General features: G+C 42.4%; 2 protein-coding genes across 7 annotated transcripts in view; one reads left to right on the top strand and one right to left on the bottom strand.

Annotated features, from left to right (window-relative positions):
• The window catches only part of nde1 (nudE neurodevelopment protein 1), a 53,805-nt gene extending 43,860 nt beyond the window's left edge, over positions 1-9,945 (bottom strand). The window contains exon 1 of the mRNA XM_078418343.1: positions 9,926-9,945. The gene's annotated coding sequence lies outside the window, so the exon portion shown is untranslated. The remainder of the gene's footprint in view (positions 1-9,925) is intronic.
• A 244-nt stretch (positions 9,946-10,189) lies between these two features.
• marf1 (meiosis regulator and mRNA stability factor 1) overlaps positions 10,190-11,077 on the top strand; it is a 70,103-nt gene continuing 69,215 nt past the window's right edge. For all 6 annotated transcript variants that reach the window (XM_078418338.1, XM_078418336.1, XM_078418335.1 and 3 more), the window contains exon 1: positions 10,190-10,338. The gene's annotated coding sequence lies outside the window, so the exon portion shown is untranslated. The remainder of the gene's footprint in view (positions 10,339-11,077) is intronic.

The following is an 11,077-nucleotide window of genomic DNA, read 5'->3' as shown; positions in this document are numbered from 1 at the left end:
TGATCGCTTCTTTCCAAACTCCAGTTTCTTTTTCTCATTAAAGACAGGCACAAAGTGCTGGGGAATGATTTACAATCCTCCTGCCACAATAGCCGACTTTTATTTGATCGTTTTTTTAAAGTTATGCAATATAGAAATTAATCCTAAATTATTTTTTGTAAATGTATTAAATATACAGAAATTAATCCTACATTATTTTTTGACCCTGTAACCCGGTATACGATTACTTGATTTGAAGCAAACTGAGTTTGCCATTTTTAACAACTTTTTTGTCATTGAATGCAAATAGAAATTTTGCAAATAGAAATTATTCCCTAGCCTATGCATAATTTAGTATCTTTTATCACCAGTAATGTGTAAAATAACTACTTTCTTATTTTAAGGCAAGACTAAAAAGACATACCAACAGTTCATGATAGCAATGTAATAAAAAATAAATCAACAATGACAAGCAATGTCATTATGCAAAATACTCAAGATTTGTAGAGAATGAATATTCATGTGAATTCCACATGTGAACCTTTGAATACAATTGACTTCCCTGAACAGATCGCAGGGGATTTAAATTACGTTGGGATAAACAGTATGCTTTTTGGGGTCTTCCTAATTTAGGCACCCCTGGCATATTTAAATAATTTAATTTATTTTAACGATTTCCAACTGTTCCCACTGTTGCTGTGACATGTGCATTAGAAGGATGATTCCCAGCCATGTCTGAATTTGTATTAGTAGACACAAAAAAACTGGTATAACGCAGCGGGACAGGCAGCATCTCTGGAGAAAAGGACTGGGTGACTTTTCCAGTCGAGACCCTTCTTCAGAATTTGTTGGTTCCTTAAAGCAGATCTTTCATCATCTATACACTAAAACTCTCATTTGTTTGTTTGTTTGTTCCTGAACTACAGCCAAAACGGTCCACCCCACCTTACTCACCATCATCCCTTTGGTGCTAATCGAAGAAGTTTCATTGAAATCGGTGTTATATTTTTAAAGGCATTCACATTTTAAAGTTTAAATCTATCTCCTAGGGAGGGAGAGGGGAGGGAGGATAATGGGGAGTTGAGGGGATGGAGTGGGGGGAGGGGAAGGGGAGAGGGTGAGTGGAAGGGGGAGAGGGGAGGAGGAGGAAGGGGAGGAGGGTGATGGGGAGGGGGGAAGGGTGAGTGGAAGGGGGGAGGGGAGGAGGGAGGGGGGAAGGGGAGGGTGGAGGAGAGGGTGCTACACGTTGCACCAATGCAGGGGAGGTTTGGGCCCTACGGGTCTACTTGGTCTAGTTGGCCACTATAAATAGCCCTTACATGTGTCAAATCTGGGGAGTTGTTTGGGAATATGGAGACAATAAAAGTTTAATGCAGAATTTTGAATAAATGTGTACACAGACACAAAATGCTGGAGAAGGAATCTGACACATAACATAATCTGCCCATGTGCTCTGGAGATGCTGCCTGACCCACTGAGTTACTCCAAAGCTACGCTTTTATTTTTGTAAATCAGCATCTGCAGTTCTTTATTTCTCCTCTACTTAATGGTTAGAATTGACTTGATGGGCCAAAGAGCTTGTTTCATGCTTTATCACCCCATGGCTACCATTGTGTTCCCTTTCTCTGTTTTTATGAGGAAAAGTTATGAAAATGTAAATGTTTTGGTTCTCCAGTGGTCTCTATTGAATCTGGAAGGTTTGCAAAGATATTAATCATTATGAAATGCAATTTTAAAATTAGATGTCGGGAATAACAATTAACATTCTAAACATGCTTTCAGAGACTTTAAAGCTAGCTGCATATTCATTTTTATTATTTGCATTGTCCCTCCTGTTATGAATAAATTGACGTCAATATTTCTTAAATTACAAATGTTAATGCATGGTCAAGTCTCTCAGAAGTCTCTCACTGTTTCCATGAGAAATTGTTACTGGGTTCAAGCAAAGAAATCTTTCAGTGTCTTCTACAAACAACGCCTTTTCTCACCACCCTTTTTCAATAGAATCATTTTAGAAAGGAATCTATTGATCACCATAAATAGCAAATTCAAATGCAAATGGAGTTCCCACCAAGCGCCCTTTTGTAGTATTTAGTGGTGTTACTTCAGTTCCAAGTTTCCCATCAATGTGCAGGGAATCAATGTGCATATCAAAACAGTAATGTGGTCGCAATGCTAAATGAAAATAACTAGGGAACTACGGAAAGGTGCACAAGTAAACAAATACCAGTTTATTAGCTGATAACTGGATATTAGAAACAAACTTTAAAAGTAACAATGTAGTGATAGTTCTTGGTTTGAAAATTTGATTTATAAAATAAAGACAACATGAATGGAGAGGTATTAAACTGGAGTCTGATTGTATTAAGACAAACAGCAAAGATTCAATTTTATTCTTCTGGGGACCATGATAGTTGTTAACAATGTTCTATTAAATGCACTTCCTTGTTCCACACGGATTCTTTATGAACAATGGAGAAGCTTAACGTTTTTCGTCTTACAATAAATTACCACGAGGAGTGGTGCTGAACAATGCAGCATATACATTTTCAATGTGAGCTGTAAACGGCAAGATAGCTTTTCCCAGCTCAAGTAAAGCACTCTCGCATATTTCGAATCTCCCATAGCGTTTCTGTTCTCGCAGTGAGGAACATAATTTACAGGAGAAACAAAGCAGTAACAAGTATGTTGTTGTGTTCAAATGCCACATGAATTACCCTAATGCGGTCAACATTATATAATCAAACAGGATTGCTGAAACATAAAGTTATGGGAAAATCTGTTTTCAATCTGCTAACATCTCAGTACAATTTATTTTTAATTGATATCTGGGGACAAATATCTGTGTGATATCAGCCTTTGTTCCTATTTGTACACCATTCGAACATCACAACTGATAAGTTAGAGATAAAGCAAGATTTAAGATACAAAGATGTAGGAAGGAACTGCAGATGCTGGTTTAAACCAAAGATGGAAAGGTCAGGTGGAATGGGTGGCGAAGAGAACAGTAGAGAAAGGTCATGACAGGTTGGAAAGTCACCTTAGATACTCTTTGTCATTTAGCACAAGAAAACAATAATAACAATAATATATTTGTTTCCCACACCGGGGAAACTGAAGCATCTGCAACCAGCTTCAGCCAGTATTGCCATGGGAGACTCAGCGATGGCAGCGGGAGACTCAGTGGGCAGTGGGGCCTCGGCGGCAGTGTGGGCATCGGCGGCAACGCGAGCCTCGGTGGCGGTGGGGCCTCGCGGTCGATGAGCGTGAGGGGGGGGAGGGGAAGACAATGGGGACCCAAAGTGGGGGGACCGCCGTGAAGAACAGCGGGGACCTGGCATGGGGGAACTGCCGTGAGGGACTGTGGGAGAACAAAGGGGGAACTGGTGTGGGGGAGGGGGGACAGTCTAGTTTAGAATCCTCTGCCAATGGGGATAAGTCTGCGTTGTTTGTTTGTTTGTTCGTTTGTTCCGGTGAAGGCGCCGTGCACACAGCAGCCAGACAACAGTTGTTTTTCTTTTTTCTTTTACTTTTAATTTCAAGTTTTTGTGTACCTTGTGTGTTGTGACTGTCGGCAGACCAATTTCCCTCCGGGGATGAATAAAGTTTTATCGTATGTATTGTATCGTGATGATCCACTACCTGACAGCAATCAGTACAAAAGCCAGTTTTCACTCAATTTGATTCAATCCACTTGATAACCATATTACAATTGTATATCAAAATATTCAAATTTACTAAGAGTAATGCTCAAAAACTATCTGTGCATCTAACCAAGCTACCCAGTAACAGAAATTACCATTTCATAAATATAGTCCCACTTTTTAAAAACAAAGAGTGAGAGAAAAAGGGATCCTCAGACCAGTTAGCTGACATTGATGCCAAAATCTATTATTAAGGTAGTAGTAGCAGAGACAAAATGAACTGCAGATGCTGGTTTACAAAAACAAAAAAAAATGCTAGAGTAACTCAGCAGCATCACTGGAGGATGTGAAAAAGTGATTTTGGGGGTTAAGACCCTTGATTTGGAAAATAATAACAGGACAGGCCCTAGTTAATGTGTATTTACAAAAGGGGAATCATAAGTGTCATGTCCATCAGCGTTGTTTGAGATAAATAATAGATAAGAACAAACCACAGATGCTTATATTTGGAATTCAAAAAGGTCTGTTAAAATATCACACAATAGGTCACCAAAGCAAATTAGAGACAGTTTGAGTTGAGACTTGTTAATTGTCTGAAAACAGGGTTGGAATAAACTGTGCTTGGAATGGGAAGTCGTGATGTGCTGTAGTGCCATCTATTCCTGATCCTTATTTATAACTTGGTAAGTATAATATATTCAAGTTTTCCAATTAAACAAATTGTGAGAATGCCAATAGGCTTCAAGGGAGAAATGGATAGGTTAAATAAATGGGTGAAGTTATGGCACCTAGAAAATAATGTAGAAAATGTGAGGTCATCTACTTAGGCAGAACATTAGCAAAATAGTGTTTTTAAATGTGAGAGATTGACAGATGTTAGAATTTGGGGTGTATGGACGTCATTGTATATGCATCATTAAAAGGCACAAGAAAAAATGAGGAAAGTAAACGGTATATTGATCTTTATTGCAAGACGATTTGAGTATAAGAGTAAAATTGTCATGCTGAAATTAGTTAGGGTCTTTGATCGGGTGGGATTGTATTTGAAATATTGCATTTAGGTCAATTCTCCATATCCAAGGAAATATTTACCTGTGAATGTTCACCAGATTAAGTCCTGAATGGAGAAATTGAAAGACTGGGCCAATATTCTCTAGACTTTAGAAGAATTAAAGGTGATTCAGCTAATTCTCATGAGAATTGAGAGAGTAGATGAAGGAATGATGATAGGAAAAATTATACCCTTGGCTAGGAGAGCAGTTTAAAGAAGTCAGACTCTCAAAATGATAGGTCGGCCATTCAGGACCAAGATGAGAAGAAAAGTCTTCAAGCAGAGTTCAGTCAATCTTTCAAATTCTGTGATGAAGGGAGCCATGGCAGCTCAGTCATTTAATATATTAAAGACAGAGACTAATAGATTTCTGGATATTAGATTATTGATTGACTATCAATGGATTGAATAGGAAATTGATGCTGTTAAAAGGCCAGCTATGATCTTATTACATTACGCAGTAGACTTGGGTAACTGTTACCTATATAAGGCAATAAATCTTATGAATAAAAATACTTACGGTGGGCCATATCATGCCACACACCTATTTCACCCATGCAATGAGTTCATGGCTGATCTGATCTTCGGCCCCAACATTTTCCTGATTAAACTCCATAATATCTGATATTTGTTGTTTGAAAAACTTTGGGTATACTTAAGATTCAGCATATACAATACTCTGTTGTCACAGTCATCAGAGATGAAATAACTTGTCACGGTCAAGTAGTCAAACTGATAGACTGAAATAGAAGCAGAAAACATTAGAGACATAGAGCAGGTCAAGTGGCATCCATGGAAGGAGAAACAAACTCAAGGGCCAGGAAGCGAGCGGGCAAGATCACCTCTGACCCCTCTCACCCTGGCCACAAACTCTTCGAAGCACTTCCCTCTGGAAGGCGACTCCGGACTGTCAAAGCAGTCACACACCAGACATAAAAACAGCTTTTTTTCCCCACGAGTGATAGTTCTACTCAATAACCAAAGTCTGCAGTCTCTTTTTTGCGCTGGTTTATCTTCACCCACATGTTTAGACCGTAATGGTGTATCTTTATTGTTTTGATGTTTTTATGCTTTATTCCTAATTGTCAACTATATGTTTGTGTTGTCATTTGTGAGCGGAGCACCAAGGCACATTCCTTGAATATGCACAATACTTGGCCAATAAACTTATTGGTTCATTCATTCATTCAAACTCAACCTTCAGGTTTGTGATCCTTCATCGGAACTGAAAACATGTGTTTTTAGTTGCAAGGAGCAAATGCGTAGTGACAACAAAAGGAATGTTCCTGGGATGGAGAGGAAAGCTTTCAAGATAATAAACAATTTTAAGATCAGCAGTTAAAAGAGACAGAATGAAACAAAAATAAATATATAGAAACAGAAAAGGTTGTGACCTGAAATTGTTAAATTCAATATCAAACACTGATGTTTGCAATGTGTGTAAGCAGAAGATGAAGTGCTTTCTTCAAGTTTACAGTTACACTAAGCTCTGTTGAAGCAATATTGGGAATAAGAGAGAGTTCAGAGTGGGAACTTTTAAAATTGGGAAAATTGAAATCACCTACTATTATTACCCCATTACTTTTACATCTCTATGCAAGTTTTGTACATAACTGCTCTTCTAACACCTGCTGACTGCTTGGAGGCTGATAAGTAAACCCCTCAGCAAAGTGATTATCCTGTTTTTCTTCTTACGTTCTATCCGTAAGATGTCATTTGAACAATCTTTGTGGATATCCTTCCTCATTACTGCAGCAATGGACTCCTCAATCAATATTGCAATACCACCATCTCTTATACAATACTCCCTCACATCTGAAGATTGTTCAGATGTTGATGAGCCAGTCCTGACCTTCTTTCAATTATAACAATATCATACTCCCATGTACTAATTAACACTCCAAGTTCATCTGCCTTCCTAATCTGGCATTAAAATTGATGCAAGTTAGTCTTTCATTCCTCCCTATATGTCTTATCACTAGAGCCAGGATTTTGCCATAAATGTGCCTTTTCATGCCTTTTTTGATGATTTCAGCAAGATAATGTCTTTTTCATGATCGAGTGCCTAAATCCGCCTTTCTTTGCCGTGTTAACATAACTTACAAGAAAATTTCCACCCCCGGGGCGAAACCGGGGGCCCCACCGTCGGTCGTTCATTCGTGGGTAGTGGACGAGGCCCCAGTCTTTTGCAGTCAGGCTGTAAGTGGGTGTTAAGTGGTAATTGGAGAGGGGTGGGTCTTTTCAAACTGAAGTTAGGCTGTGAGTAGGTGTGAAGTGTTGGTAGGGGAGGGGGTACCAGGGTTAAGTTTCTGTTTATCAAACCTGCAGTAGAACTCTGAAGAAGGGTCTCGACCCGAAACGTCATCCATTCCTTCTCTCCCGAGATGCTGCCTGACCTGCTGAGTTACTCCAGCATTTTGTGAATAAATCGATTTGTACCAGCATCTGCAGTTATTTTCTTATACTGCAGTAGAACTCGTTCGGGTCGTTGGTCCGCTGATGATTGTCCGAGCGGGGGGGCTTCCTCGTGTATTTGGTGATTTCTTGCAAGCCCTTCCAAACTGAAGAGGAGTCATTAGCTGAAAACTTGCTCCTCAACTTCTCAGAGTACCTTTCATTGGCAACTCTGATTCCTCTTCTCATCTTGTACTTGGCCTGCCTGTAGAGGTCTGCATCCCCACTCCTGTAGGATCTACCGCTGCAAGCGTCCAAAATGCCTTAAGTCAACGCCTTGTAAAAAACTGAACGATTTGGTGACAGTGTACGGGTGATATATATTCTCTACAGACAACTGTGTGCTGTTTTGCAAAGCATGTGAGAAAGCAGTGAATCATGAGAAGAAATATTTCGTTTCCCAGCATGTACAGACAGCTAAACACAAATCAGCTGTAGAGAAACTGAAGGCGGGAAATACGCAAGCTTGTCTCCTCACTACATTTACTGCTGGCTCCAGTCACAAATCTGAGTTTTCAAGTGACCTGTGCAAGGCATTCATGGATGATGGAATTCCACTGTGGAAATTGGAAAACAAATCTCTGAGGTTTTTTAGAGATATACACAGAGGAACATATACCGAGCGAGTCATCATTATGGAAAAATTATATTGACAGCAACTTCGGCATTGTTTTGCAGAAAATTAGAGATGAAGTTGCATGCAACAAAATATGGTTTTCAATAGACGAGACAACCGATGCTGTGGGGAGATATGTTGCCAATGTGGTCATCGGTACATTGGAGGCAGGTCATCCATCAAAGGAGTATTTGTTGACATCGGAAGTATTGGAGAAGTCAAACAGCTCAACCATTGCTCAGTTGTTTACATCTTCACTTGCTGTACTTTGGGCAGAAGGTATAAAACACGAGAATGTTCTTCTGTTTGTGACTGATGCAGCTCCGTACATGAAAAAAATGCTCGTGCTCTTAAAGTTTTACTCCCCAAAATGTTGCATTTGACATGCTTAGCTCACGGACTCCATAGAATTGCCGAGCACATACGTAGCTTGTTTCCAAATGTTGATTGCCTAGTTTTCAATGTCAAGAAAACCTTCCTCAAATCTTCCAAGCTGCAGTTGTTCAAGGAAATGGCACCCGAGATTCCGCTACCTCCTCAGCCCGTTTTGACTAGGTGGGGTACATGGCTCTCTGCTGTACTCTACTATGCTGCAAATTTTGAAAAGATAAAATAAATCGTCAACTGTTTTGAAGAAGAATCTGCTGCAGTCAGGATCGTCAGTGAAATCATGCAGAAAAAGTCCCACAAGCTATCACTTCCCTTGAGAAATGTGGCAAAACATTAGTGAATAACTTGCAGGCTTTCAACAAAGTAACTGACGATATTCGTAAAGTTCCTGGCGATGTAGGTAAAGACATACAAGGAAAATGTGAGAGAGTGATTTTAGGTAACAAAGATCTTGAAGAAATATAAAACATAGCTAAAGTTCTCAAAGGTAGTTGGTATGCACAAGATATCAACATGAATATAGAGTCTGCAGCTTGTTTCGGGTATGCACCAGTGACCTCAGCTGGGGTAGAAAGAAGTTTTTCACAACTGAAGCATATTCTGTCTGACAGACGGCATAGTTTAACACCAGATAATTTGAAAAAATGCTAGTGATTATGTGCAACCAGGCAACTTTGGTCATTTAATGTAGCATACCTTTATTTTTATCATTTTTAACCATATTTTAGTGGTGGAAATACATGCCTTTTTACGTCAATAAATGCCTTTTTCGTGCCTTTTTTGTAATTTTATTATGCCTATTTGCCTGCCTATTTCAGAGATTTTTAGCGCCTAAACATCCTGGCTCTACTTATCACATATATATCTCACACCTTCCCCTCAGCTAACAATGAACCATTCTACATTTCCTTTTCAACCTCTGCTTTGATCTGTTGTTTTCACGCCTTACTCTTCCATATATCTAGATTCCCTCTCCTCCGACTCTCAGTCTGAAGGCTCTGTACCCTAAATGTCACCCATTCTTTTTCTCCAGAGAGGTTGCCTGACTCTAGCACTGTGTGTGTGTCTATCCTCAAGAGTCTGCTGCCTGCCCCACTGTTACTCCAGCACTGTGTGTCTATCCTCCAGAGATGGTGCCTGCCCCATGTTACTCCAATACTGTGTGTCTATCCTCCAGAGATGCTGCCTGCCCCACTGTTACTCCAATACTGTGTGTTTATCCTCCAGAGATGCTGCCTGCCCCACTATTACTCCAGCACTGTGTGTCTATGTTCCCCAGATGCTGCCTGCCCCACTATTACTCCAGCACTGTGTGTCTATGTTCCCCAGATGCTGCCTGCCCCACTGTTACTCCAGCACTGTGTGTCTATCCTCCAGAGATGCTGCCTGGCCCACTGTTACTCCAGCACTGTGTGTCTATGTTCCCCAGATGCTGCCTGCCCCACTGTTACTCCAGCACTGTGTGTCTATGTTCCCCAGATGCTGCCTGCCCCACTGTTACTCCAGCACTGTGTGTCTATCCTCCAGAGATGCTGCCTGGCCCACTGTTACTCCAGCACTGTGTGTCTATGTTCCCCAGATGCTGCCTGCCCCACTGTTACTCCAGCACTGTGTGTCTATGTTCCCCAGATGCTGCCTGCCCCACTGTTACTCCAGCACTGTGTGTCTATCCTCCAGAGATGCTGCCTGGCCCACTGTTACTCCAGCACTGTGTGTCTATGTTCCCCAGCTGCTGCCTGCCCCACTGTTACTCCAGCACTGTGTGTCTATGTTCCCCAGCTGCTACCTGACCTGCTGTTCCTCGTACGTTGTTGTGTCCATCTTCAGAACTGCGTGATAGTTTCAGCGTCTGGTGTGAGCCGCGCGACACACAGTGTACAGAAGGCGTCTGCAGAAGCTGGACAAGTCTGAAATAATGTAAGCAGTCAGAGTGTGAGAGTCTGACTGTGTCAGTGTGTGAGAGTCACACAGCCCGCCTCCACCATCTACTCCTCCCCCTCCGGGCCGCGTTCTGTTCTGCCCCAGCCCCTGCCCGCACACCCGAGAAACCCCGGCGAGGCCCGAGTCTCTTTGCGACAGCGCGCCTTTGCTGCAGTTGGTGGAGCGCGTTGAACGGGGCAGAGGAGCAACCCGACCCGGGGAGCGGGGCAGAGCGGCCGGACAGAGCGCGGGGCAGAGCGGCTGGTCGGAGTGAACAGAGCGCGGTGAGTGGAGCCAAGCGGCTCGACAGCGCGGGGCTAGAGCGGCCCGGGGAGCGGGGCAGAGGAGGAGCGCGGCTTGGCGGCTGGATGGCCCGGGGAGCGGGGCAGGGCGGCTCGGGGATGTGTGGCGGCTGCTGAGCCAGACAGCGATGCGATGCGATGCGATCCGGGCCGGGCCGGGCCGGGGTAGATCCATCGACGCCGAGGAATTAAAATCCAGCGCCGCGTTCGAACAAAACATCGAAGACACACAAAATGCTGGAGTAACTCAGCGGCACGGGTAGCATAGACTCCGGAGAGAAGGGACGGGCAGCATAGACTCCGGAGAGAAGGGACGGGCAGCATAGACTCCGGAGAGAAGGGACGGGTGACGCCTCGGGTGCGACCCGACACCAATCAGGGTTTCATTTGTGGTGAGGGAGAAAAAGAAACCCAAATGCTGCTGCGTCAAAGCATTTACTTTCGGTTTGATCAGTGTCGAGAGGGGGAAAAGTCCAGGGCCGCTTTATAGCAGGATGGTCTGTCAGTAGATAAATATCATCATTTATTTAACAACAAAGCATCCCGCTTTGGCTCTCCCGCGCCCATCGGGATTGGTGTGCATCACGTCCCGTGTGTGGCTTTGTTTACTGGTCTGACTGAGAGGACGTTGTTTCCTTTAAAACAACATCTTCAGTCCATTTGGAATTATTTCAGGAATAGATATTGCCATTTTGTGACAAATGAATTGTTTTAGTCGGGA

This window comes from Rhinoraja longicauda, chromosome 21 (assembly GCF_053455715.1).
Source record: "Rhinoraja longicauda isolate Sanriku21f chromosome 21, sRhiLon1.1, whole genome shotgun sequence".
In the NCBI taxonomy this organism is placed as follows: domain Eukaryota; kingdom Metazoa; phylum Chordata; class Chondrichthyes; order Rajiformes; family Arhynchobatidae; genus Rhinoraja; species Rhinoraja longicauda.
Note: the sequence above shows the minus strand (reverse complement) of the source record. Positions and strands in the feature narration are given on the sequence as shown.